The 24,239-nt window shown below is 41.2% G+C and overlaps 1 pseudogene across 1 annotated transcript in view; it reads right to left on the bottom strand.

The window, feature by feature from the left end:
• The window catches only part of LOC143786235 (uncharacterized), a 101,919-nt pseudogene that overhangs the window by 66,336 nt on the left and 11,344 nt on the right, over window positions 1–24,239 (bottom strand). Inside the window, exons 3-4 of the transcript XR_013218250.1 lie at window positions 22,486–24,238; window positions 4,961–5,544 (exon numbers count right to left, since the gene is read on the bottom strand). The product of XR_013218250.1 is annotated as an uncharacterized LOC143786235 (transcript). The remainder of the gene's footprint in view (window positions 1–4,960; window positions 5,545–22,485; window position 24,239) is intronic.

The following is a 24,239-nucleotide window of genomic DNA, read 5'->3' as shown; positions in this document are numbered from 1 at the left end:
CCAAATAAACAATATCCTTCCTCGCCCAACTCCAGGGCGAAATATCCTTTATACTCCGGATTTGAGAATCAGTGAGATTAAATTGAAAATTTTTCGACTTGGACTTGTTTATTTTAAAATATGAAAAAAAATGAACATTTTTTAAGAAGGGTTTGCAAATGTGGAATAGAACGACAAGGATTGGTAAGGGACAGGAGAATATCATCAGCATATAAACTGATTTTAAATCAGTCATCGGCAACGGGTGGCAGCAAGGATTTGCAGGAGGCAACTAAGAAACTTATGGATTTGTTACATAAATGTACTCCGATCTGGTGGAATCGCGCCTTTTTAACCCCTTAATCCCGTATGACGTACTATACCGTCGAGGTGGGGTGGGCCTTAATTCCCGGTGACGGGATAGTACGTCATACGCGATCGGCCGCGCTCACAGGGGGAGCGCGGCCGATCGCGGCCGGGTGTCGGCTGCATATCGCAGCTGACATCCGGCACTATGTGCCAGGAGCGGTCACGGACCGCCCCCGGCACATTAACCCCCGGCACACCGCGATCAAACATGATCGCGGTGTACCGGCGGTACAGGGAAGCATCGCGCAGGGAGGGGGCTCCCTGCGGGCTTCCCTGAGACGATCGGTACAAGGTGATGTACTCACCTCGTACCGAACGTCTTCTCCCTGCAGGCCCCGGATCCAAAATGGCCGAGGGGCTGTATCCGGGTCCTGCAGGGAGCACTTCCGGGTCGGAGCAGGCTGCAGATGAAAGCTGCAGCCTGCTCCGATGAAAGTATGATCGCGGATCTGATAGAGTGCTGTGCACACTATCAGATCTGCGATCTGTGATGTCCCCCCCGGGACAAAGTAAAAAAGTAAAAAAAAAAAATTTCCACATGTGTAAAAAAAAAAAAAAAATTCCTAAATAAATAATAATAAAAAAAAAAATATTATTCCCATAAATACATTTCTTTATCTAAAAAAAACAAACAAAAACAATAAAAGTACACATATTTAGTATCGCCGCGTCCGTAACGACCCAACCTATAAAACTGGCCCACTAGTTAACCCCTTCAGTAAACACCGTAAGAAAAAAAAAAAAAAAAAACGAGGCAAAAAACAACGCTTTATTACCATACCACCGAACAAAAAGTGGAATAACACGCGATCAAAAAGACGGATATAAATAACCATGGTACCACTGAAAACGTCATCTTGTCCCGCAAAAAACGAGCCGCAATACAGCATCATCAGCAAAAAAATAAAAAAGTTATAGTCCTCAGAATAAAGCGATGCCAAAATAATTATTTTTTCTATAAAATAGTTTTTATCGTATAAAAGCGTCAAAACATAAAAAAATGATATAAATGAGATATCTCTGTAATCGTACTGACCCGAAGAATAAAACTGCTTTATCAATTTTACCAAACGCGGAACGGTATAAACGCCTCCCCCAAAAGAAATTCATGAATAGCTGGTTTTTGGTCTTTCTGCCTCACAAAAATCGGAATAAAAAGCGATCAAAAACTGTCACGTGTCCGAAAATGTTACCAATAAAAACGTCAACTCAACCTAGAAAATGGATATAAACTATCCGTATTCGCGCTAATAGAACCCTAGTGTTAAAATGTACATAAATAGATAAATAAATGCCAAAAGATACCGCCTGAGATGGATTTATAACCAAAGATCACACCTCTCCATGCAGGTGAAAGGAATGGTCAGATAATAGATGAAGTGTTTCTAGATATGTTGAATAACACCAGCAATCTTACCTAAAAGAAGCGTTCATAATCACAGGCAAGATGCTTGATTGCAGGCTTTGTTTCCCCACGCTGGATAAGGTGCTTGGTTGAATAAGGTGCTTGCAGGTTGTGTTCTCCAGCGGCGGCTATTGGCGTGACACTGAAGATAATGGTGACTGGTTCTTACTCATATACGCCAGCTGCCTCGGCCGATAGCAGCGTGGCGTTAAGAGGAGCTCGCACTGGTAGCGACGTATACTCTTACGTGCAGGCCGGTGTCCTTTCAAGTGCGCAAAGTGAAAGCGGCGCCGAGAAAGGACCTGCGTGCCGGTGTGAGTGACGTGTCCGCCCACGTGACTGAAAGTGCGCTACGGATGGCGGTAGGGACCACAAAAGTCAACGCGTTTCGGAGACGTCTGTCTCCTTCCTCAGGAATGGGCCCTACCCCATAATAGCCGTCCTTATAACCGCCATCCGCCCAATAGAGTCATTGAAATCCAAAGAGTTCCACCCCGCTGTTCAATCCTTTAGGGATGACAGTGTTCAGGGTGAAGATCCATCTTGTCTCAGCTCTTGACATTGCTTTAATGAAATTACCACCCCTCCAATGTGGAGTTATTTTCTCAATCCCTATAGCCTCCGTGCAGTGTGTAGATCCATTATGATATTCGGCAAAGTGTTTTGAGAGGGGGTGACCTAGGAATTTCTTCTTTATATTCTGGATATGCTCACTAATCCTTGTCTTTAGTGGTCTTTTAGTACGCCCAATATACACCTTTTTGCATGGACAAGTTATGGCGTATATAACCCCTTTAGTAGAGCATGTTATGAATTCCTTAATAGTGAATTCCGCCCCCTCCTTAAAGAACTTACTTTGCTTGCTCGTTTGGACCTGTTTACACATAGTGCATTTGTGGCACGGAAAAAACCCTTTTAAAAAATCCCGAGATAAAGTGGTTTGTTTTAAATCCAATTTATTTTGTATTGTGGGGGCTATCAGGTTACCTAGATTCCGACATTTTTTATATATAAATCGGGGTTGATTAGACATAGTGTCCCCCAAAACCTTGTCATTTTTTAAAACATGCCAATGTTTTTTCACTATTTTGCGTAAAATATTTGAATTGGCATTAAATTGAGTGATAATTGGGATGAAATTTAATTCATCCTTGCTTTTAGTAGTTGGATTAAAAAACTCCTGACGAGGTTTAGAAAAGGCATCTTTCCTGGCTACCCCCAACATGTCCTCATTGTAACCCTTTTGTAAAAATTTTTTTTGTAAGGATTTCAGCCTCTTTATCTAGATCCAAGGGTTTGGAACAATTTCGATGGATTCGCATATACTGGCTTTTGGGGATATTTAACAGCCATTGAGGGAGATGACAACTGTCTAGAGGGATAAAGCTGTTAGAATCTGTTGGCTTATGAAAAGTGCGTGTGTTAATAATGCCTTCCTCTATAAAAATGTTCAGATCTAAAAAATTAATTTCATGTTTACTAATATTACTGCTAAAATTTAAGAAAAAATCATTTTTATTAATATTAATTAAAAACTGATTCAGTGTTTCCATACCCCCAGACCATATAAAAACCACATCGTCTATGAAACGTTGCCAGAGGACCAGGTTCGCGCGCAGAATACCTTCGGGGTAAATAAAGGACTCTTCCCATCTTCCAACGTATAAATTAGCGTAACTGGGCGCGAACCTGGTCCCCATAGCAGTACCCCACTGCTGGGAGTAGTAGTCCTCCTGGTAGATAAAATAATTATGTGTTAAAATAAATTTCATACAATCCCCTAAAAATTCAATTTGTTCCCTAGGTGTATTGGAGTGTTTTTCTAAAAAGTATTTAGCAGCATCACAACCTTTGGTGTGGTCTATCACCGTGTACAAAGAAGCGATGTCAAGAGTGCCCAATATGTAGTTTTCTTGCCATTTAATATTCTGCAAGTTTTTTAAAATGTGGGCACTGTCTTTGAGATAAGCCGGAAGATGTGTTACTAGTTTTTGAAGGTGACAGTCCACAAATTTGGACAGGTTGGATGTAAGGCACTGTATCCCTGAGATAATGGGCCTCCCAGGTGGATTTTGAATGTCCTTATGTATCTTTGGTAGATAATAAAAAGCTGCCAACCTAGGAGGCCCATCGTTAATAAATTTGAATTCTTGTTCGTTAATAAATCCTTTATCCAATCCCCTTTTAGTTAAAATCTTCATTTCTCTACTGAACTTGTCCGTGGGGTCTTTATTTAGTTTTTTATACGTTTTGGAGTCACTTAATAGACGCATAGCTTCAGAGTGGTATGCTTCCTTGTCAAGGACTACCACCCCTCCCCCCTTGTCTGCTGGGCGGATAACAAGTTCATTTTGTTTTTGTAAAGAGACTAAAGCTTGTTTTTCTTTCCATGTGAGATTGAATTTAAATTTTCTGCAACGATTCTCATTAATTCTGCGTATTTCCTGAATTACATTATTTTGAAAAGTATCCATTTGTACCGAGTATTCATTAGTCGGATGAAAATGAGATTTATTTTTGAGATCTGTGTGGACATATATACTGTTAGGAGGTTGATCGGAGTTGATACTGATGGGATTTTTGAGAAAGTGCCTCCGGATAGCAAGTTTTCTCATGAATAATTTTATGCCTATATAAGCTTCAAATTTGTTAAATTTACTTGCAGGGGCATACTTCAGGCCTTTTTGTAAAAGGCACATTTGGTCCGTATTGAGAGGTTGATTGCTTAAATTAAAGATGGTCGTTCCTGTGTTATTATGGGAACTTATTGGCCTTTTCTTTTTTTTGGCGAGTTTCCCGCCCCTGCACCCTCTTTTGCGGATTTTTTTGGGTCTGACCGAAAAAAAGGGTGTCTACTTGATTTATTAGGCATATTTTTATGGTTACTCCGTTTAAGTTCCCCTGATGTGCTTTTCAATTTGGCATTAGTGTTCCCTTTGCCACCAGTTGGTTTTTTTTGGGTGGTTTTATTCAGGGTAACTGGTTGTGACTGACTCGTGCCCTCTAGTGGTGATTGAATATTATCTGACAAATTTTGAAATCGATTATTAGTGATAATTGATGATAGTATTCTGTTGGGTGATGTAACAGTCCCCATATTAGAATTCATGTTCTCCATATTATTTATATGAATATCTTGGAGTGAAGGGGAAGGAGTAGTGGGATGAATAGAGAAAATCTCCGAAACCGAAGTGGAGTCCAAATTACTGATATTAATTTGATCTATTGTTTCAAAAACAGATTCCACTTGGCTAATTTCTCCAAAAGTGCATTCTGGAACTGCATCCCTTCCAAATTTCTTCTTTTTCCTATTAATGATCTCCAATTCTTTATTCCTGATTCTAATACGAATACTTTTGGACATCTTTACAATTTCTGGATGTTCCCGGTAGGGTCTAATAATATCAAATAATTTGGAAATAGTTTGTTTACTGTTCAAAAGTTGTATTCTCCTTTTCTCAATAATAAATTCAACTGCTTGTTTGGAAAAAGCTTTGAAGAGGTTGTTCCATTGAGACAGAGTCTCAGGGTCTCCTATATCCCCTGAGAGGGCCTTATAAACTTTAAGACCCTTAGGAATGCAGTCAAATGCTATATACCTCTCCAGAGTAGCAACCTCCCACATGTCTCGCATTTCTTTAATTAAAAGTTGTTCTAACGTTTTTAATGATTTCATAATAGAGGTAATATCCTCTTGATTCGAATTGGGGGTCGCTGTATGATATGATGAATTAAAGAATCTTTGTATATTGGTGATTCGATCTTTTCTGTCATTCCATAGATCTCCCATGCTTGAAAGAACAATGCTTATATCAAAAAGAGGGGATAGTATAATACAGCAGCCTGCTCAAAACGGTGGAAAAAATGTAAATATAAAAACAACTGAGTGGCGCCTAGTATTAGAGGGTTACTATTATTGCTGCAAATACAACAGTTACCACCATTAACTGTATAGTGAGGAAAAATCAACCTAGAAAATGGATATAAACTATCCGTATTCGCGCTAATAGAACCCTAGTGTTAAAATGTACATAAATAGATAAATAAATGCCATCTCCCTCAATGGCTGTTAAATATCCCCAAAAGCCAGTATATGCGAATCCATCGAAATTGTTCCAAACCCTTGGATCTAGATAAAGAGGCTGAAATCCTTACAAAAAAATTTTTACAAAAGGGTTACAATGAGGACATGTTGGGGGTAGCCAGGAAAGATGCCTTTTCTAAACCTCGTCAGGAGTTTTTTAATCCAACTACTAAAAGCAAGGATGAATTAAATTTCATCCCAATTATCACTCAATTTAATGCCAATTCAAATATTTTACGCAAAATAGTGAAAAAACATTGGCATGTTTTAAAAAATGACAAGGTTTTGGGGGACACTATGTCTAATCAACCCCGATTTATATATAAAAAATGTCGGAATCTAGGTAACCTGATAGCCCCCACAATACAAAATAAATTGGATTTAAAACAAACCACTTTATCTCGGGATTTTTTAAAAGGGTTTTTTCCGTGCCACAAATGCACTATGTGTAAACAGGTCCAAACGAGCAAGCAAAGTAAGTTCTTTAAGGAGGGGGCGGAATTCACTATTAAGGAATTCATAACATGCTCTACTAAAGGGGTTATATACGCCATAACTTGTCCATGCAAAAAGGTGTATATTGGGCGTACTAAAAGACCACTAAAGACAAGGATTAGTGAGCATATCCAGAATATAAAGAAGAAATTCCTAGGTCACCCCCTCTCAAAACACTTTGCCGAATATCATAATGGATCTACACACTGCACGGAGGCTATAGGGATTGAGAAAATAACTCCACATTGGAGGGGTGGTAATTTCATTAAAGCAATGTCAAGAGCTGAGACAAGATGGATCTTCACCCTGAACACTGTCATCCCTAAAGGATTGAACAGCGGGGTGGAACTCTTTGGATTTCAATGACTCTATTGGGCGGATGGCGGTTATAAGGACGGCTATTATGGGGTAGGGCCCATTCCTGAGGAAGGAGACAGACGTCTCCGAAACGCGTTGACTTTTGTGGTCCCTACCGCCATCCGTAGCGCACTTTCAGTCACGTGGGCGGACACGTCACTCACACCGGCACGCAGGTCCTTTCTCGGCGCCGCTTTCACTTTGCGCACTTGAAAGGACACCGGCCTGCACGTAAGAGTATACGTCGCTACCAGTGCGAGCTCCTCTTAACGCCACGCTGCTATCGGCCGAGGCAGCTGGCGTATATGAGTAAGAACCAGTCACCATTATCTTCAGTGTCACGCCAATAGCCGCCGCTGGAGAACACAACCTGCAAGCACCTTATTCAACCAAGCACCTTATCCAGCGTGGGGAAACAAAGCCTGCAATCAAGCATCTTGCCTGTGATTATGAACGCTTCTTTTAGGTAAGATTGCTGGTGTTATTCAACATATCTAGAAACACTTCATCTATTATCTGACCATTCCTTTCACCTGCATGGAGAGGTGTGATCTTTGGTTATAAATCCATCTCAGGCGGTATCTTTTGGCATTTATTTATCTATTTATGTACATTTTAACACTAGGGTTCTATTAGCGCGAATACGGATAGTTTATATCCATTTTCTAGGTTGATTTTTCCTCACTATACAGTTAATGGTGGTAACTGTTGTATTTGCAGCAATAATAGTAACCCTCTAATACTAGGCGCCACTCAGTTGTTTTTATAAAAACGTCAACTCGTCCCGCAAAAAACAAGACCTCACATGACTCTGTGGACCAAAATGTGGAAAAATTATAGGTTTCAAAATGTGGAGACGCAAAAACTTTTTTGCTATAAAAAGCGTCTTTTAGTCTGGTTTCACACTTGCGTTTTTATCTGCATGCGTTTTTTAAAAAAACCGCATGTGTGAAAAAATGCATGTAAACGCGGTAAAACGCATGCGTTTTTATAGAAAAACACAAGAAAACAAGAAAAAAACAAAAAACCCTAACCCTACCCCTAACCCTACCCCTAACCTGAAATACGTGGCACTGAAATACGTGGCTCTGAAATATACGTTTATATACGTATATACGTATATAAGTGCCACGATATTTCAGTGGCCACGTATATAAGTGCCACGTATATAAGTGCCACGTATTTAAGTGCCACGTATTTAAGTGCCACGTATTTAAGTGCCACGTATTTACGTGCCACGTATTTACGTGCCACGTATTTACGTGCCACGTATTTACGTGCCACGTATTTACGTGCCACGTATTTACGTGCCACGTATTTTTCAGTGCCTGAAATACGTGGCACTGAAATACGTGGCACTGAAATTCGTGGCACTGAAATATCGTGGCACTGAAATATCGTGGCACTGAAATATCGTGGCACTGAAGTATTTACGTGCCACGTATTTTTCAGTGCCTGAAATACGTGGCACTGAAATACGTGGCACTGAAATACGTGGCACTGAAATATCGTGGCACTGAAATATCGTGGCACTGAAATATCGTGGCACTGAAATATCGTGGCACTGAAATATCGTGGCACTGAAATATCGTGGCACTGAAATATCGTGGCACTGAAATACGTGGCACTGAAATACGTGGCACTGAAATACGTGGCACTGAAATACGTGGCACTGAAATACGTGGCACTGAAATACGTGGCACTTATGACTGTCAGAAAATGTTCAGTAAACGGTTAGGGGTGAGGTTAGGGGTAGGGTTTCAGGTAGAATTGGGGAGTTTCCACTGTTCAGGCACATCAGGGGCTCTCCAAACGCGACATGGCGTCCAATCTCAATTCCAGCCAATTCTGCGTTGAAAAAGTAAAACAGTGCTCCTTCCCTTCCGAGCTCTCCCGTGCGTCCAAAAAGGGGTTTACCCCAACATATGGGGTATCAGCGTACTAGGGACAAATTGAACAACAACTTCTGGGGTCCAAGTTCTCTTGTTATCCTTGGGAAAATAAAAATTTGGGGGGCTAAAAATCATTTTTGTGGGAAAAAAAATATGTTTTATTTTCACGGCTCTGCGTTGTAAACTGTAGTGAAACACTTGGGGGTTCAAAGTTCTCACAACACATCTAGATAAGTTCCTTGGGAGGTCTAGTTTCCAATATGGGGTCACTTGTGGGGGGTTTGTACTGTTTGGGTACATCAGGGGCTCTGCAAATGCAACGTGACGCCTGCAGACCAATCCATTTAAGTCTGCATTCCAAATGGCGCTCCTTCCCTTCCGAGCTCTGTCATGCGCCCAAACAGTGGTTCCCCCCCACATAGGGGGTATCAGCGTACTCAGGACAAATTGGACAACAACTTTTAGGGTCCAATTTATCCTGATACCCTTGTGAAAATACAAAACTGGGGGCTAAATTTCATTTTTGTGAAAAAAAAATATATAATATTTTCACGGCTCTGCGTTATAAACTGTAGTGAAACACTTGGGGGTTCAAAGTTCTCACAACACATCTAGATAAGTTCCTTGGGGGGTCTAGTTTCCAATATGGGGTCACTTGTGGGGGGTTTGTACTGTTTGGGTACATCAGGGGCTCTGCAAATGCAACGTGACGCCTGCAGACCAATCCATTTAAGTCTGCATTCCAAATGGCGCTCCTTCACTTCCGAGCTCTGTCATGCGCCCAAACAGTGGTCCCCCCCCACAAATGGGGTATCAGCGTACTCCAGACAAATTGGACAACAACTTTTGGGGTCCAATTTATCCTGATACCCTTGTGAAAATACAAAACTTGGGGGCTAAAAAATCATTTTTGTGAAAAAAAAAAATATTTTTATTTTCACGGCTCTGCGTTATAAACTGTAGTGAAACACTTGGGGGTTCAAAGCTCTCAAAACACATCTAGATAAGTTCCTTAGGGGGTCTACTTTCCAAAATGGTGTCACTTGTGGGGGGGTTTAATGTTTAGGCACATCAGGGGCTCTCCAAACGCAACATGGCATCCCATCTTAATTCCAGTCAATTTTGCATTGAAAAGTCAAATGGCGCTCCTTCCCTTCTGAGCTCTGCCCTGCGCCCAAACAATGGTTTACACCCACATATGGGGTATCAGTGTACTCAGGACAAATTGCACAACAATTTTTGGGGTCCAATTTCTTCTCTTACCCTTGGGAAAATAAAAAATTGGGGGTGAAAAGATCATTTTTGTGAAAAAATATGATTTTTTATTTTTACGGCTCTGCATTATAAACTTCTGTAAAGCACTTGTTGGGTCAAAGTGCTCACCACACATCTAGATAAGTTCCTTAGGGGGTCTACTTTCCAAAATGGTGTCACTTGTTAGGGGTTTCAATGTTTAGGCACATCAAGGGCTCTCTAAATGCAACATGGCGTCCCATCTCAATTCCAGTCAATTTTGCATTGAAAAGTCAAATGGCGCTCCTTCCCTTCCAAGCTCTGCCATGCGCCCAAACTGTGGTTTACCCCCACATATGGGGTATCAGCGTACTCAGGACAAATTGTACAACAACTTTTGGGGTCTATTTTCTCCTGTTACCCTTGGTAAAATAAAACAAATTGGAGCTGAAATAAATTTTGTGTGAAAAAAAGTTAAATGTTCATTTTTATTTAAACATTCCAAAAATTCCTGTGAAACACCTGAAGGGTTAATAAACTTCTTGAAAGTGGTTTTGAGTACCTTGAGGGGTGCAGTTTTTAGAATGGTGTCACACTTGGGTATTTTCTATCATATAGACCCGTCAAAATGACTTCAAATGAGATGTGGTCCCTAAAAAAAAATGGGGTTGTAAAAATGAGAAATTGCTGGTCAACTTTTAACCCTTATAACTCCGTCACAAAAAAAAATTTTGGTTCCAAAATTGTGCTGATGTAAAGTAGACATGTGGAAAATGTTATTTATTAAGTATTTTGTGTGACATATGTCTGTGATTTAAGGGCATAAAAATTCTAAGTTGGAAAATTGCGAAATTTTCCAAATTTTCGCCAAATATTCGTTTTTTTTCACAAATAAACGCAAGTTATATCGAACAAATTTTACCACTAACATGAAGTACAATATGTCACAAGAAAACAATGTCAGAATCGCCAAGATCCGTTGAAGCGTTCCAGAGTTATAACCTCATAAAGGGACAGTGGTCAGAATTGTAAAAATTGGCCTGGTCATTAACGTGCAAACCACCCTCGGGGCTTAAGGGGTTAAATAAATATATTGAGACAGGTCTAACGTCGAGGGGACTTAGAGTTCAGGTGTTCCCGTCTTTTGAGGTGGAAGATCTAGTTTTTCGGCAGAAATGGGAGGAGCATGCTACTGTATGCTCCAGGGGCTTTATGGAGCTATTGGCTCAGCTTAATAAGGATACTATAGATAGTTTGGATAAGGAAATTGAGATTGTACAGGATACACTCAAGCGGGATCTGTCTGAGGTAGAACTGCAGATGCTTAATTGTGAAATTGACAAAGAATTTCAGAAGTGGGAAAAAGACATTTGTGCCTCTAAAGGCCCCGTCTCACATAGCGAGATCGCTAGCGAGATCGCTGCTGAGTCACAAGTTTTGTGACGCAACAGCGACCTCAGTAGCGATCTCGCTATGTGTGACACGTACCAGCGACCCGGCCCCTGTTGCGAGATCGCTGGTCGTGTCGGAATGGCCTGGACCTTTTTTTGGTCGTTGAGGCCCCGCTGACATCGCTGAATCGGTGTGTGTGACACCGATCCAGCGATGTCTTCACTGGTAACCAGGGTAAACATCGGGTTACTAAGCGCAGGGCCGCGCTTAGTAACCCGATGTTTACCCTGGTTACCAAAAAAAACAAACAGTACATACTCGCCTTTCGGTGTCCAGGTCCCTCGCCGTCTGCTTCCTGCTCTGACTGAGTGCGGCCGTACAGCGAGAGCAGAGCGCAGCACCGCTGACGTCACCGCTGCGCTCTGCTCTCAGTGTACGGCGGCTCAGTCAGAGCAGGAAGCAGACGGCGAGGGACCTGGACACCGAAAGGCGAGTATGTAGTGTTTGTTTTTTTTGGTAACCAGGGTAAACATCGGGTTACTAAGCGCGGCCCTGCGCTTAGTAACCCGATGTTTACCCTGGTTACCCGAGTGCTGCAGGGGGACTTCGGCATCGTTGAAGACAGTTTCAACGATGCCGAAGTCGTTCCCCTGATCGTTGGTCGCTGGAGAGAGTCTGTGTGACAGCTCCCCAGCGACCACACAGCGACTTACCAACGATCACGGCCAGGTCGTATCGCTGGTCGTGATCGTTGGTAAATCGCTATGTGAGACGGGGCCTTAAGACCACTAAATTTCAGCGTGATGTTGGAGATAAGCAGTCTGACACTGTGTATAGGTGGAATCGAAGATCAAGTAAACATACAAGGGGATCTAGGAGAAGATCTGTATCTATATCTGCATCTATGACCTCTCATGCATCCAGTGAGGAGTCCTCAAAGTCTTGTCTGAAAACTGCTGAGTCTTACAAGATGTTTCCGAACAGGGATACTCAAATGGTTAAACGTAAAATTGCATATTCTAATAAACAGGATAAAAAGAATAGGACAAACCAGCTGCAGGTAATCAATTTGTCTGAACATACTCTTAAGGTACCTTCACACTGAGCAACTTTGCAACGAGAACGACAGCGATCCGTGACGTTGCAGAGTCCTGGATAGCGATCTCGCTGTGTTTGAAATGCAGCAGTAATCAGGATCCCGCTGTGATATCGCTGGTTGGAGCTAGAAGTCCAGAACTTTATTTTGTCGCTGATCACCCGCTGTCATCGGTGGATCGGCGTGTGTGACGCCGATCCAGCGATGTGTTTACTTGTAACCAGGGTAAACATTGGGTTACTAAGCACAGGGCCATGCTTAGTAACCCGATATTTACCCTGGTTACCATTGTAAAAGTAAAAAAAAAACACTACATACTCACATTCTGATGTCTGTCACGTCCCCTGGCGTCCACAGGGTTAAAACTGCTTTCGGCAGGAGCGCTTGCTAATGCTGAGCTGCTGCCGAGAGCTTCCTGCACTGTGTCAGCGCCGGCTGTAAAGAAGAGCACAGCGGTGACGTCACCGCTGTGCTCTGCCGGCGCCGCTGACACATTCAGTGCAGGGAAGCTCTCGGCAGCAGCGCAGAGTACAGAGTACGTGTAACCGGCAGCCTCCGTTCCTAAGAATGAGCGCGTTAAGGACCTTCGATGACGTCGCGGCTTGTGATTGGTTGCGTGACCGCTCATGTGACCACTCACGCGACCAATCACAAGCCGCGACGTCATCGCAGGTCCTAAACTCCTCATTCTTAGGAACGGAGGCTGCCGGTTACATCGGTAAGGTCCAGGAGCCGCCAGACGGGTGAGTATAACCATATTTTTTATTTTAATTCTTTATTTTTTACATGAATATGGATCCCAGAGCCTGAAGGAGAGTCTCCTCTCCTCCAGACCCTGGGAACCATACACTGGGAACTTCCAATTCCGATTTCCGATATCACAAAAATATCGGAACTCGGTATCGGAATTCCGATACCGCAAGTTTCGGCCGATACCCGATACTTGCGGTATCGGAATGCTCAACACTAGTCACCACTTTATCTAGCAGCTTTTACCCTCTATATATTCTGTGGCATTTAGCTTTGTACCTTTTTCCACACAGCACTTTTGTATATAATGTTATCCCATTTGTCGAGGCATGTTTTACCGGCACTCACTTAGTTCGTAACTTTGTCACTTACCTCATACTATTATGCCATATATTGGTTGCTCAATGAATTGTGTACGCTACATATAAAATGTTTTTTATCTTTTGTATATGTGATTTAATAAATTTTGTTCACTTTGTCAAGTATTAGCATTTTTTGACTCATTTTCTCCTGTTTAATCTATTAATGTTGAGTCGTGTTGCTCTTTTGAAACATGTCATTTAGCATATGTATGCACTCTTATGCATGGTAATACCTTTTAAATAACATGTTTTGGGGATTATTTATAAAATTGATTTTAAATTCCTTATGATCCGGTAAGTACTATTGTCACTTCTGTGCTGGGACACCCCGGTGAGTCTATGGCTTTGTTTTGCAGGAGGTCTAGAACCAGTGTCTTCTCTCCTCTTACTTGAAGAAGATGTGAATGGTTTACCTGTTACCAGGGGCAGACACTGAGCGCTTGGGGTCCCCGTGCAAGAAATGTGTTTGATCCCCCTCCTTTTATGGCGACAAAGCTATAGCTATATATGCAGCCACACATATACATGGATATATATTACATAGTCGTCTTTAGTATGTATATTGCCATCCCTTTTTGCACAGTGCCCTCTTTTGTTAATGTACAGCACCGTCCCTTACACATCGGATTATGTACAGCCCTTTCTTTATTGCATACAGTCCTGTCTTGTTAGCTGTATAATGCCATAACGACAGATAGAGCATGGGAAAGCTTCTTTTCTAATGGAGGAGCTGATGGACTGCTCGTCTGGTCACTGGCTGCCCCATCAGCAGTCATTGTATATCTAGCAAGAGAGGGGACTGTGTAATAAAAGAGGGTTCTGTGAATAACAGACATAACAAGAATACACTATGTAAGAGACAGCACTGTACATAACAGCAGAGGAAGCTATATAATATGGGACGGTACCATATATAACTAGAGAGGATGGTATGTAATAAGGGACGCTGTTATAAATAATAAAAAAGTATGTAACTAAGGACGGTGTTATACATAAGTGTGTACAGTATATACTGTGCTAAGGGACTGTGCTATACATAACAAGTGAGTACACCATATACTAAGGTGTTAAAATATAAAGTGATAAGTAGCACTGTGTCCCCCATTACCTATAATCTCTGACTCCCAATAATTTATATTATTCAGTCTGTGACTCTCTCCAATTATCTGTAAGGCTTTGTGCACATGGAATATATACAAGGTTAGGGTATGTGCACACGTCAGGATTTCTTGCAAAAAAAATTTCTGTAAGGGTATGTTTCCACGTTCAGGATTGCATCAGGATTTGGTCAGTATTTTACATCAGTATTTGTAAGCCAAAACCAGGAGTGGAACAAGTAGAGGAAAAGTATAATAGAAACATATGCTCCACTTCTGCATTTATCACCCACTCCTGGTTTTGGCTTACAAATACTGATGAAAAATCCTGACCAAATCCTGTTGCAATCCTGAACGTGGACACATACCCTAAGAAATCCGCATGCTTCTTTTCGCGTTTTTTTCCCGTTTTTTCCGCTTTTTTTTAGCATTTTGCAAGCGTAATTAGCTTGCAGAATGCTAAAGTTTTCCAAGCGATCTGTAGCATCGCTTGGAAAACTAATTGACAGGTTGGTCACACTTGTCAAACATAGTGTTTGACAAGTGTGACCAACTTTTTACTATAGATGCAGCATATGCCACATCAATACTAAAAATATATAATGTTAAAAATAATAATAATAAAAAAGGTTATACTCACCCTCTGCTTGCCCCCAATCTCCTCAGCGGTTGCTTTGTGTGTAGGACCTGCGATGACGTCACGGTCACATGACCGCGACGTCACCGAAGGTACTTCACACAGAGCATCTATAGGAACGGAAGCGGCCACGTGCACCGCTGAGAGGCGGGAAGACTCCGGGGGTGAGTATATCACGATTTTTTATTTTAATTCTTTTTTTTTTTTTTAACAATTATATGGTGCCCAGTCCATGGAGGAAAGTCTCCTCTCCTCCACCATGGGTACCAACCGCAGATGATCTGCTTACTTCCCGCATGGTGGACATAGCCCATAGATCAATGCATTCCTATGTGTGCGGAATCCCCGCGATTCCACAAATTAATGAACATGTTGCTTTTTTTTCTGCGATGCGATTTTTTCGCGGAAAAAAATGAAACATTTGCGCAAGATATACGGAATACATTGAAAATAATGGGAGGCATATGTAAGCGTTTTTTAGCGTCTTTTCCTAATTTTTATCGCGTTTTTACAGCGGAAAAAAACGCAAAAAATCCTGAAGGTGTGCACCTACTCTTACAGTACAGGAAAAGGGAATGAAATTCCTGAAGTCTCATGCACACACTGCTTATTTTTTCCTTGCAGATTTGCAGCGGATTAAAATGTGCATAATGTCAATTCTTGCAGCATATTTGGCACATTAGATTTTGCACATCCTGTTTTGTGAGTTCATTCAGACATAGTAGAGTGTATGGTCCATACAATTGAAATTGATGCAGATCAGAACACATGTTGGCTCTGTTGGCACCATTATAGTCTATGGCCCCATCAGCGACCACGTCTGAATCCCCTTTTGCTGGGGGTTCAGATGAAAGTCCGAATGGGAATCCTGAAAGTGAGCAAAAACACAATGTGAAAGGGACCTAAGAATCTTTTTCAGTAGATGATCATGTGGAAATAGCTTAGAAAAAACTTATTTGAGGGTCTCGCCTCTACTGTAGGTTTGGTCCCCAAAAAGGAGGTCAGAACATTTTATTTGATCCACTAATTGTCATATCCTGATGAATCCTTGCCAAGTGTTTCTTACACATCACTACTTGAGGCAGTAAAACTGGTCCAGCATGCGGGTCAGGGTGTTTTATTGAAAATGCGGATGTTGACTCATTATAGGCTGCTCCATATCATGTGCTTATTTTGAGGCATTTAAAACATGTTTTCCTTTTTTTTAGAGAGGTCCAATGAGATCTTCTGCTATGGGGTCCATGAATTCTATATACAACCCTGGGCTCATCTCCTGAACTCGCTCCATACAAGAAAATCCTTCTAGTGAGATAATTACATCAAGGTGCATGACGGGGTTAAATTCACTTGACTGTTTATAAAAGACAAATGGAATTTCCTAGCCCAGATGTGAACGAGCTCTTATAAATGTAGTAAGCGTACACCAAACATATGAATGTTTTACACATTACAACAGACAACTACATACACACATCTTACAAAAATACAAATAATTTCATATGCACATACAAAGACATACACACACAGTATGAATGTATGCATTGTAGTGCAGCGGTGTCCACGCTGTGCGGTGATAAGGCAGTGACCCAAGCAAGTTCAAAGCAAAATGATTTTAATGTCTAAAAACTCACACAGTGCACAGCACGCTGTATCCTCCGGATCGCAGCCGGGAAATCAGAGACAGTTCGGGATCGGTTGCTGTGAGCGACCGCACCGCCGTGTGCGCAAGGGGTGCCAGACCTTTTGGCTCCACTTGGCCCTGTGTTACCTCACACAGGGAGCGCTCTATAGACTGACTGCTCTGTCTGCTTGCAAGACCAAAACTGACACACCCAAACTTTTCCTGCAGGGTTTTTTTTTTCCCTTCACCCGACTCTGTGGCTATGGGTCACTTATAAGATCTGGGCTGGGCCCAACCAGCTTCCGTTTCAAAAATAAAAGCCAATACCTGGTTTTCCTGAACAATTCCTTGGTCAAATAACTTGACCAAGTTCACACTTTTATTCTGCTGTGATCACAAGGCCCTCCAGCAGATCTAATATGTTTCTGAGCGCATCCTGAGGGACACATAGCGACCCTCGCAAATCACACCAGTCGCTGTCTCACAGCACACATGAATATATAAAGTACGCAGACATATACACATAGAGTACGCAGACATATACACATACAGTACGCAGACATACACAACACATGGTTCGCAGACTTGCACACACAGAAAACAGACATGTACATATATAATATGCAGATATGCACACATACACAAACATGCATTCACAGACATGCACACACAATAGGCAGACATGTACACATATGCAGACATACACTCGATACTGCTCTCATATGGTATGCAGACATGCACACACACGCAGACATGTACAAACAGGGTACACAGATGACACATTTCCTTTGATTTTAAGGCAAAATATATGTTTTTTTATCTTTAACATTTTAAAAATCACATATTATAGCATTTCACATTTAAGCATGTATGTGCATGTGCAGTGTAGTAATGTCTCTGTTAATCCATTTCTAGTTAATGTAACTGTATAGGCTGTATTCTCTGCCACCTCAGATACTGAGAAGCTATAACTGAGATTTATACAACTGGAAGTTTCTCCTAATCTTTTTCTTTACATCTGATAATCCAGAATAATTGATCCCCTTGTATCATTGTCAGATTACGAGAATTAGACCATTGTGTGTTTTTCATTATTATTAATTTTTACTATTTTCAATTGGAACCTGAACCCTGCACCTGCATCCTCCTTTCCATGCTATACATGCTGTATTGGCAGCAGGAGGATGACCTCTACTGGCAGGGGATTAGGTACCCAGATCACCTGACTGACACCGAACTGCTGGAGTTTATGGATACACAGAAGTGATTATACAGCAGAAGAGGGACAATGAACTGAAGATCCTCCTGGGCAAACATTGTGTATCTGGTTAAGATCTGCAAACTCATCCCTTTCTTCATCAGTGTTAACTGGGTGTTATTTTAACCACCAAGCCCTCACCAAGTTTGTTTCACTCATTATATGTAACCAGTAGTGTCCCGCCAATGGTGGCAGACTATGTGGCCGCTATGGGGCCCGTGATGCGGGGATGGCCCAGTGGCAGCGACAATACTGGGCCCCTGACCCAAACATTGTACTTTCATATGTATCGGCATCCTGAATGCGTTACAGTTTAAAACAATGATGGCTACTCAACTTTCTTCCCTCCCTTCTATTAGTATTAATTATATTGTTTTGTACTGTATTACAAAAATTTCAATAAAAATTCAGTTGAGAAAATATTCAGAAAAATTCCCACACTAGAGATCATATGAGTTTATGCCACCAGGGGGCGCAGCACAGCAAGTAAACGAAACTGCATTCCATTCATTCCCCAGTTTTTACAGCCAGGGGCAGCTGCATTAGCAGGCTCATGGTTGTAAATTTATTTAACCCCTTCAGATGGATTTACATTGTGGGACATGACTGTACGGCGCACAGGTATGGGATATTGTTGCTTTTTTATTTTCCTTTTTTGTAAGAAGATCGAGGATTGTCAGTTGGATTGAGAGTACAATAAAGATATTAAAACCCCATGTGTTTATTTATTTCATTAAAATACTTTATTCGTAATGTGTGTGTTTTTTAACCCTTTATTACTATTGGATTAATAATGGATAGGTGTCTTATTGACATCTCTCCATTATTAACCAGGCTTAATGTCACCTTACATTAGCAAGGTGACATTAACCCCTTATTACCCAATATCCCACTGCTACTCAGGAGTGTGAAGAAAGTGGCTAAATGCCAGAATAGGCACATCTTACAGATGTGCCTTTTCTGGGGTGGCTGGGGGCAGATGTTTTTAGCCAGGGGGGCCAGTAACCTTGGTCCCTCTCTAGGCTATTAATATCTGCCCTCAGTCACTGGCTTTCCCACTCTGGCTGAGAAGATTGTGCGGGAGCCCACGTCAGTTTTTCCGTGATTTAACCCTTTATTTTAACACCTAGAGCTCCCAAATTTTGCACACAGACACTTGTAACATTATTAGTGAGGAATATGTAAACATATAACAGATATGAAATGGTTTACTGTATGTAAACCATGTCTCATATCCTGTCGAGTTTGGGAAGGAGATAGCAAAAGCCGGCAATTGAATTACCGGCTTTTATGCTATCTAGCTCTGTATTAAATATAAATATATATATGTGTGTGTCAATGACATACATACTGTGTATATATATATATATATATATATATATATATATATATATATATATATATCTACCGATTCTATGTGTATACATTAATTTTATCTATTCTGTTTTAACCTGTTTTCGTGATTTTACTGTACACCGCACTGAATTGCCGGCTTTTCTATAGAACATCAGTGCGTATTTCTCGCAAGTCACACGTGTGGTCCATGTGTAATCCGTATTTTTCTCGCATTTCATTGGCGGATTTTTTGTGCAATATGCTGACAAACGCAGCATGCTGCGATTTTCTCAGCCCATAAAATATGGCGGAGAAATATACGGCTGTTGGGAGCTGCCCCATAGAGAAACATTGATCGTTTGAAATGCGTTGTTTTTACGCCTCTCCGTCGTCCGTATTCCTCTTAGTGTGACCCCGGCCTAACAGCGTTGGGTAGAGAGAAGATCTGTATGTGGCTCTTAACCTCTTGAATGCCACTGTCATTCTCTGACAGCAGCAATAACGGTACGTAGACCAGGGGTGCGCTTTTCAAACCAACCATCTACTCTATCTCTCTACGCAATTAGGGGGCGCTAAAAGTCTTGTGGCACTCTCCACGTTGAGAAGGATATCAAAGTTCTTTTATTTCTTCTGTGTGACAAAAAACTTTGATGGGGATATGCAGCCATAGGAGGCATACGGGGAATGCAAGGGTGGACGACGGCCGTTTCACGTTAATCGCTTCAACACGTCCGTTTCTTCATTGCTGAGCACCGAAGACCAGTTGAATATGCTGTGTATACATTCAGTTTACTTAAAGGATCCGAGCATTAAATGCAAAGTGTGAATAAGACCATTCTGGTGCAGTTCACCTTTTTCTCTATTTCAAAGACAATAATACTTTAGTACAAGCAACTGTCTGATGGTTCATTCCAGAGGGGACGGCAAAAAAATTCTGAAAAATGTTTTTAAAAATAAAAGTTTGAATCACCTTTCTTTTCCACCTTTAAAAAAATAAAAATAAAAAAATACACATGTGGTAATTTCACATTTGTAAAAGTCTGAACAATCAAATTGCAAAATTGATTAATCTGATCTGTAAGGGTATGTGCACACGCTGCGGTTTTTGCTGCAGATCCGCAGCAGTTTTCCATGCGGTGTACAGTACAATGTTACCATATGGAAAACAAAAACCACAGTGCACACGATGCAGAAAATTCCACGCGGAATCGCTGCGGAAAAAAAGAAGTAGCATGTCACTTCTTTCTGCGGATTCCGCAGCGGGTTTCAACATGCACCAATAGGAAAGTGCTGTTGAAAACCCGCAGAGGATTCCGCAGAAAAAAACGCACGAAAATCCGCAGTGAAAAACGCAGCGGTTTTGCACTGCGGATTTTCCAAATCCGCTGCGGAAAAATCCGCAGCAGAATCCGCATCATGTGCACATACCCTTAATGTAATACAAAAAAATATCAACATGCCAGAACCTTTATTTTTCAGCTGCTGCAACATAAAACAACATAAAAATGCAATAAGCAATCAAAACAAAATGGTATAAATAAAAAAGTCAGCTCAGGGCTCACACAACTCTAAAGGTACCGTCACATTAAGCGACGGTGCAGCGATATAGACAACGATGCCGATCGCTGCAGCATCGCTGTTTCATCGTTGTGTGGTCGCTGGAGAGCTGTCACACAGACAGCTCTCCAGCGACCATCGATGCCGAAGTCCCTGGGTAACCAGGGTAAACATTGGGTTACTAAGCGCAGGGCTGCGCTTAGTAACCCAATGTTTACCCTGGTTACCAGTGTAAATGTAAAAAAAAACAAACACTACATACTTACATTCTGGTGTCTGTCGAATCCCCCGGCATCCGCTTCTCTGCACTGTGTCAGCGCCGGCCGACCGTAAAGCAGAGCACAGCGGTGACGTCACCGCTGTGCTCTGCTTTACGGCCGGCCAGTGCTGACACAGTGCAGGGAAGCGGACGCCGGGGGACGCGGCAGACACTGGAATGTAAGTATGTAGTGTTTGCTTTTTTTTACATTTACACTGGTAACCAGGGTAAACATCGGGTTGCTAAGCGCGGCCCTGCGCTTAGTAACCCGATGTTTACCCTGGTTACCAGTGAAGACATCGCTGAATCCGGGTCACACACACCGATTCGGCGATGTCAGCGGGTGATCCAGCGACGAAATAAGGTGCTGGCCTTCTAGCTCCGACCAATGATGTCACAGTAGGATCCTGATCGCTGCTGCGTGTCAAACACAACGATATCGCTATCCAGGACGCTGCAACGTCACGGATCGCTATCGTTATCGTTGTTAAGTTGCTCAGTGTGAAGGTACCTTAAGCCTGCAGATCCATGCATTGGAAAACGTAGACAATAATCCCACAGCTTCCTATACTCAGTATGATGCCTCACAGCTCCCATCACTGTAAATAGGTGGCAACTAGAACCCTGCCACACAGCATGATAGCGTTAGTAGCCCAAACACAGTTAATAGTGACACTCACGTTTCCTCCACCAAGTACGATTGTAACACCTACAGCCCCAGCCCATGCAAAATGATGGCCCCTCCCGCAGTATGATAATTGCCCCTATACATATTATAATAATATTCTCCACAGTCCCCAACACCCTATGATGGACCCCATAGTCCTTTCACATTATATTGGCTGTACACAACTCCCCACCTTCCCACACAAACATCATGAGATCACCACAATTTTTCTCTCCATTAATTTGGCTTTGCATCATTTCTCATGAAGCTCCTGAAGAGTTAACAAATTTAATGACAGCAGTGTTGTATACTTTAAGGGTTGTTATTTTTAAAATGGCATCTCTTTAGGGGAATCTCCACTATATAGGTTCCTCAAAGTCACTTCAAAACTGAATAGGTCCCTAAAAATATAATTTTTATAGATTGCCATAAAATAATAAAAAATTGCTGCTAAATCTTTAACCTTTCCACCAAAATGAAAGGGCGTTTGAAAAATTATTCTGACATACAGTAGAAGACATAAGGTAAATATTTTAACTTTTTATGTAGTATAACTATACAGTTTACAGGTATGAACATTCAAAGGTTGAATATTGCAAATGTTTATTAAATTTATTAATAAAATAAAATATAACGTCAGGAAACAAATATTCTCAGAATAACTGGGACATGGGATATTCCACCGTTATTACCACATAAAGTAACACATGTCAGATTTGAAAAATAGAGTTTGGTCACTAAAGGATTAAAATGCATTCTTCCCAATTTGAGTTCTCTGATGTCTAATAAGTTGAGATTTAGATGAAAAAATATCCCACATTCTGAATATGAAAATGGCTTCTCTCCTGTGTGAATTCTCTCATGTGTAACAAGAGCTGATTTGATTGTAAAACATTTTCCACATTCTGAACATGAAAATGGCTTCTCTACTGTGTGATTTATCTCATGTGTAACAAGATGAGACTTCTTTGCTAAACATTTCCCTCATTCTGAACATGAAAATTGCTTCTCTCCTGTGTGAATTCTCTCATGAGTAACAAGATGAGATTTCTGTGTAAAACATTTTCCACATTCTGAACATGAAAATGGCTTCTCTCCGGTGTGATTTCTCTCATGTGTAACAAGATGAGATTTCTCTTTAAAACATATTCCACATTCTGAACATGAAAATGACTTTTCTCCTGTGTGAATTCTCTGATGTGTAGCAAGATTTGATTTTCGACTAAAACATTTTCCACATTCTGAACATGAAAATGGCTTCTCTCCTGTGTGACTTCTCTGATGTGTAACAAGATGAGATTTCTCTGTAAAGCATTTTCCACATTCTGAACATGAAAATGGCTTCTCTCCTGTGTGAATTCTCTGATGTGTAACAAGAACTGACTTTTGACTAAAACATTTTCCACATTCTGAACATGAAAATGACTTCTCTCCTGTGTGAATTCTCTCATGTGTAACAAGTTGAGATTTCTCTGTAAAACATTTTCCACATTCTGAACATGAAAATGGCTTCTCTCCTGTGTGAATTCTCTGATGTGTAACAAGAACTGATTTTTGACTAAAACATTTTCCACATTCTGAACATGAAAACGGCCACACTCCTGTGTGAATTCTCTCATGTTTAACAAGACTTGATTTCTGTGTAAAACATTTTCCACATTCTGAACATGAAAATGGCTTCTCTCCTGTGTGATTTCTCTCATGTCTAACAAGATGAGATTTCTCTGTAAAACATTTTCCACATTCTGAACATGAAAATGGCTTCTCTCCTGTGTGATTTCTCTCATGTCTAACAAGATGAGATTTCTTTGTAAAACATTTTCCACATTCTGAACATGAAAATTTCTTCTCTCCTGTGTGAATTCTCTCATGTGTAACAAGACTGAATTTTTGTGTAAAACATTTTCCACATTCTGAACATGAAAATGGCTTCTCTCCTGTATGATTTCTCTCATGTCTAGCAAGATGAGATTTCTCTGTAAAACATTTTCCACATTCTGCACATGAAAATGGCTTCTCTCCTGTGTGAATTCTCACATGTGCAACAAGAGATGATTTCTGTGTAAAACATTTTCCACATTCTAAACATGAAAATGGCTTCTGTCCTGTGTGAATTCTCTCATGTGTGACAAGAATTGATTGTCCTGTAAAACATTCCTCACATTCTAAACATGAAAACAACTTCTTCCTTGTGGGAGTTCTTTTACTTTCCACACTTATTTTGTGGCTTTTATTTTTCTCAACAGTCTGTGATGAATTAGGACATTGTACTTTAAAAGTATCCTTGTCTGAGATGTTGTCAAGCTCTTCATATTGTTCTTGTGCAATGCTGCAATCATCTGCTTTAAAATCCAAACATATGAGATGTCTTTCGGAGCTTCCGGTACGGCCATC

The sequence above is a fragment of the Ranitomeya variabilis genome, chromosome 7, assembly GCF_051348905.1.
Source record: "Ranitomeya variabilis isolate aRanVar5 chromosome 7, aRanVar5.hap1, whole genome shotgun sequence".
In the NCBI taxonomy this organism is placed as follows: Eukaryota; Metazoa; Chordata; class Amphibia; order Anura; family Dendrobatidae; genus Ranitomeya; species Ranitomeya variabilis.
Note: the sequence above shows the minus strand (reverse complement) of the source record. Positions and strands in the feature narration are given on the sequence as shown.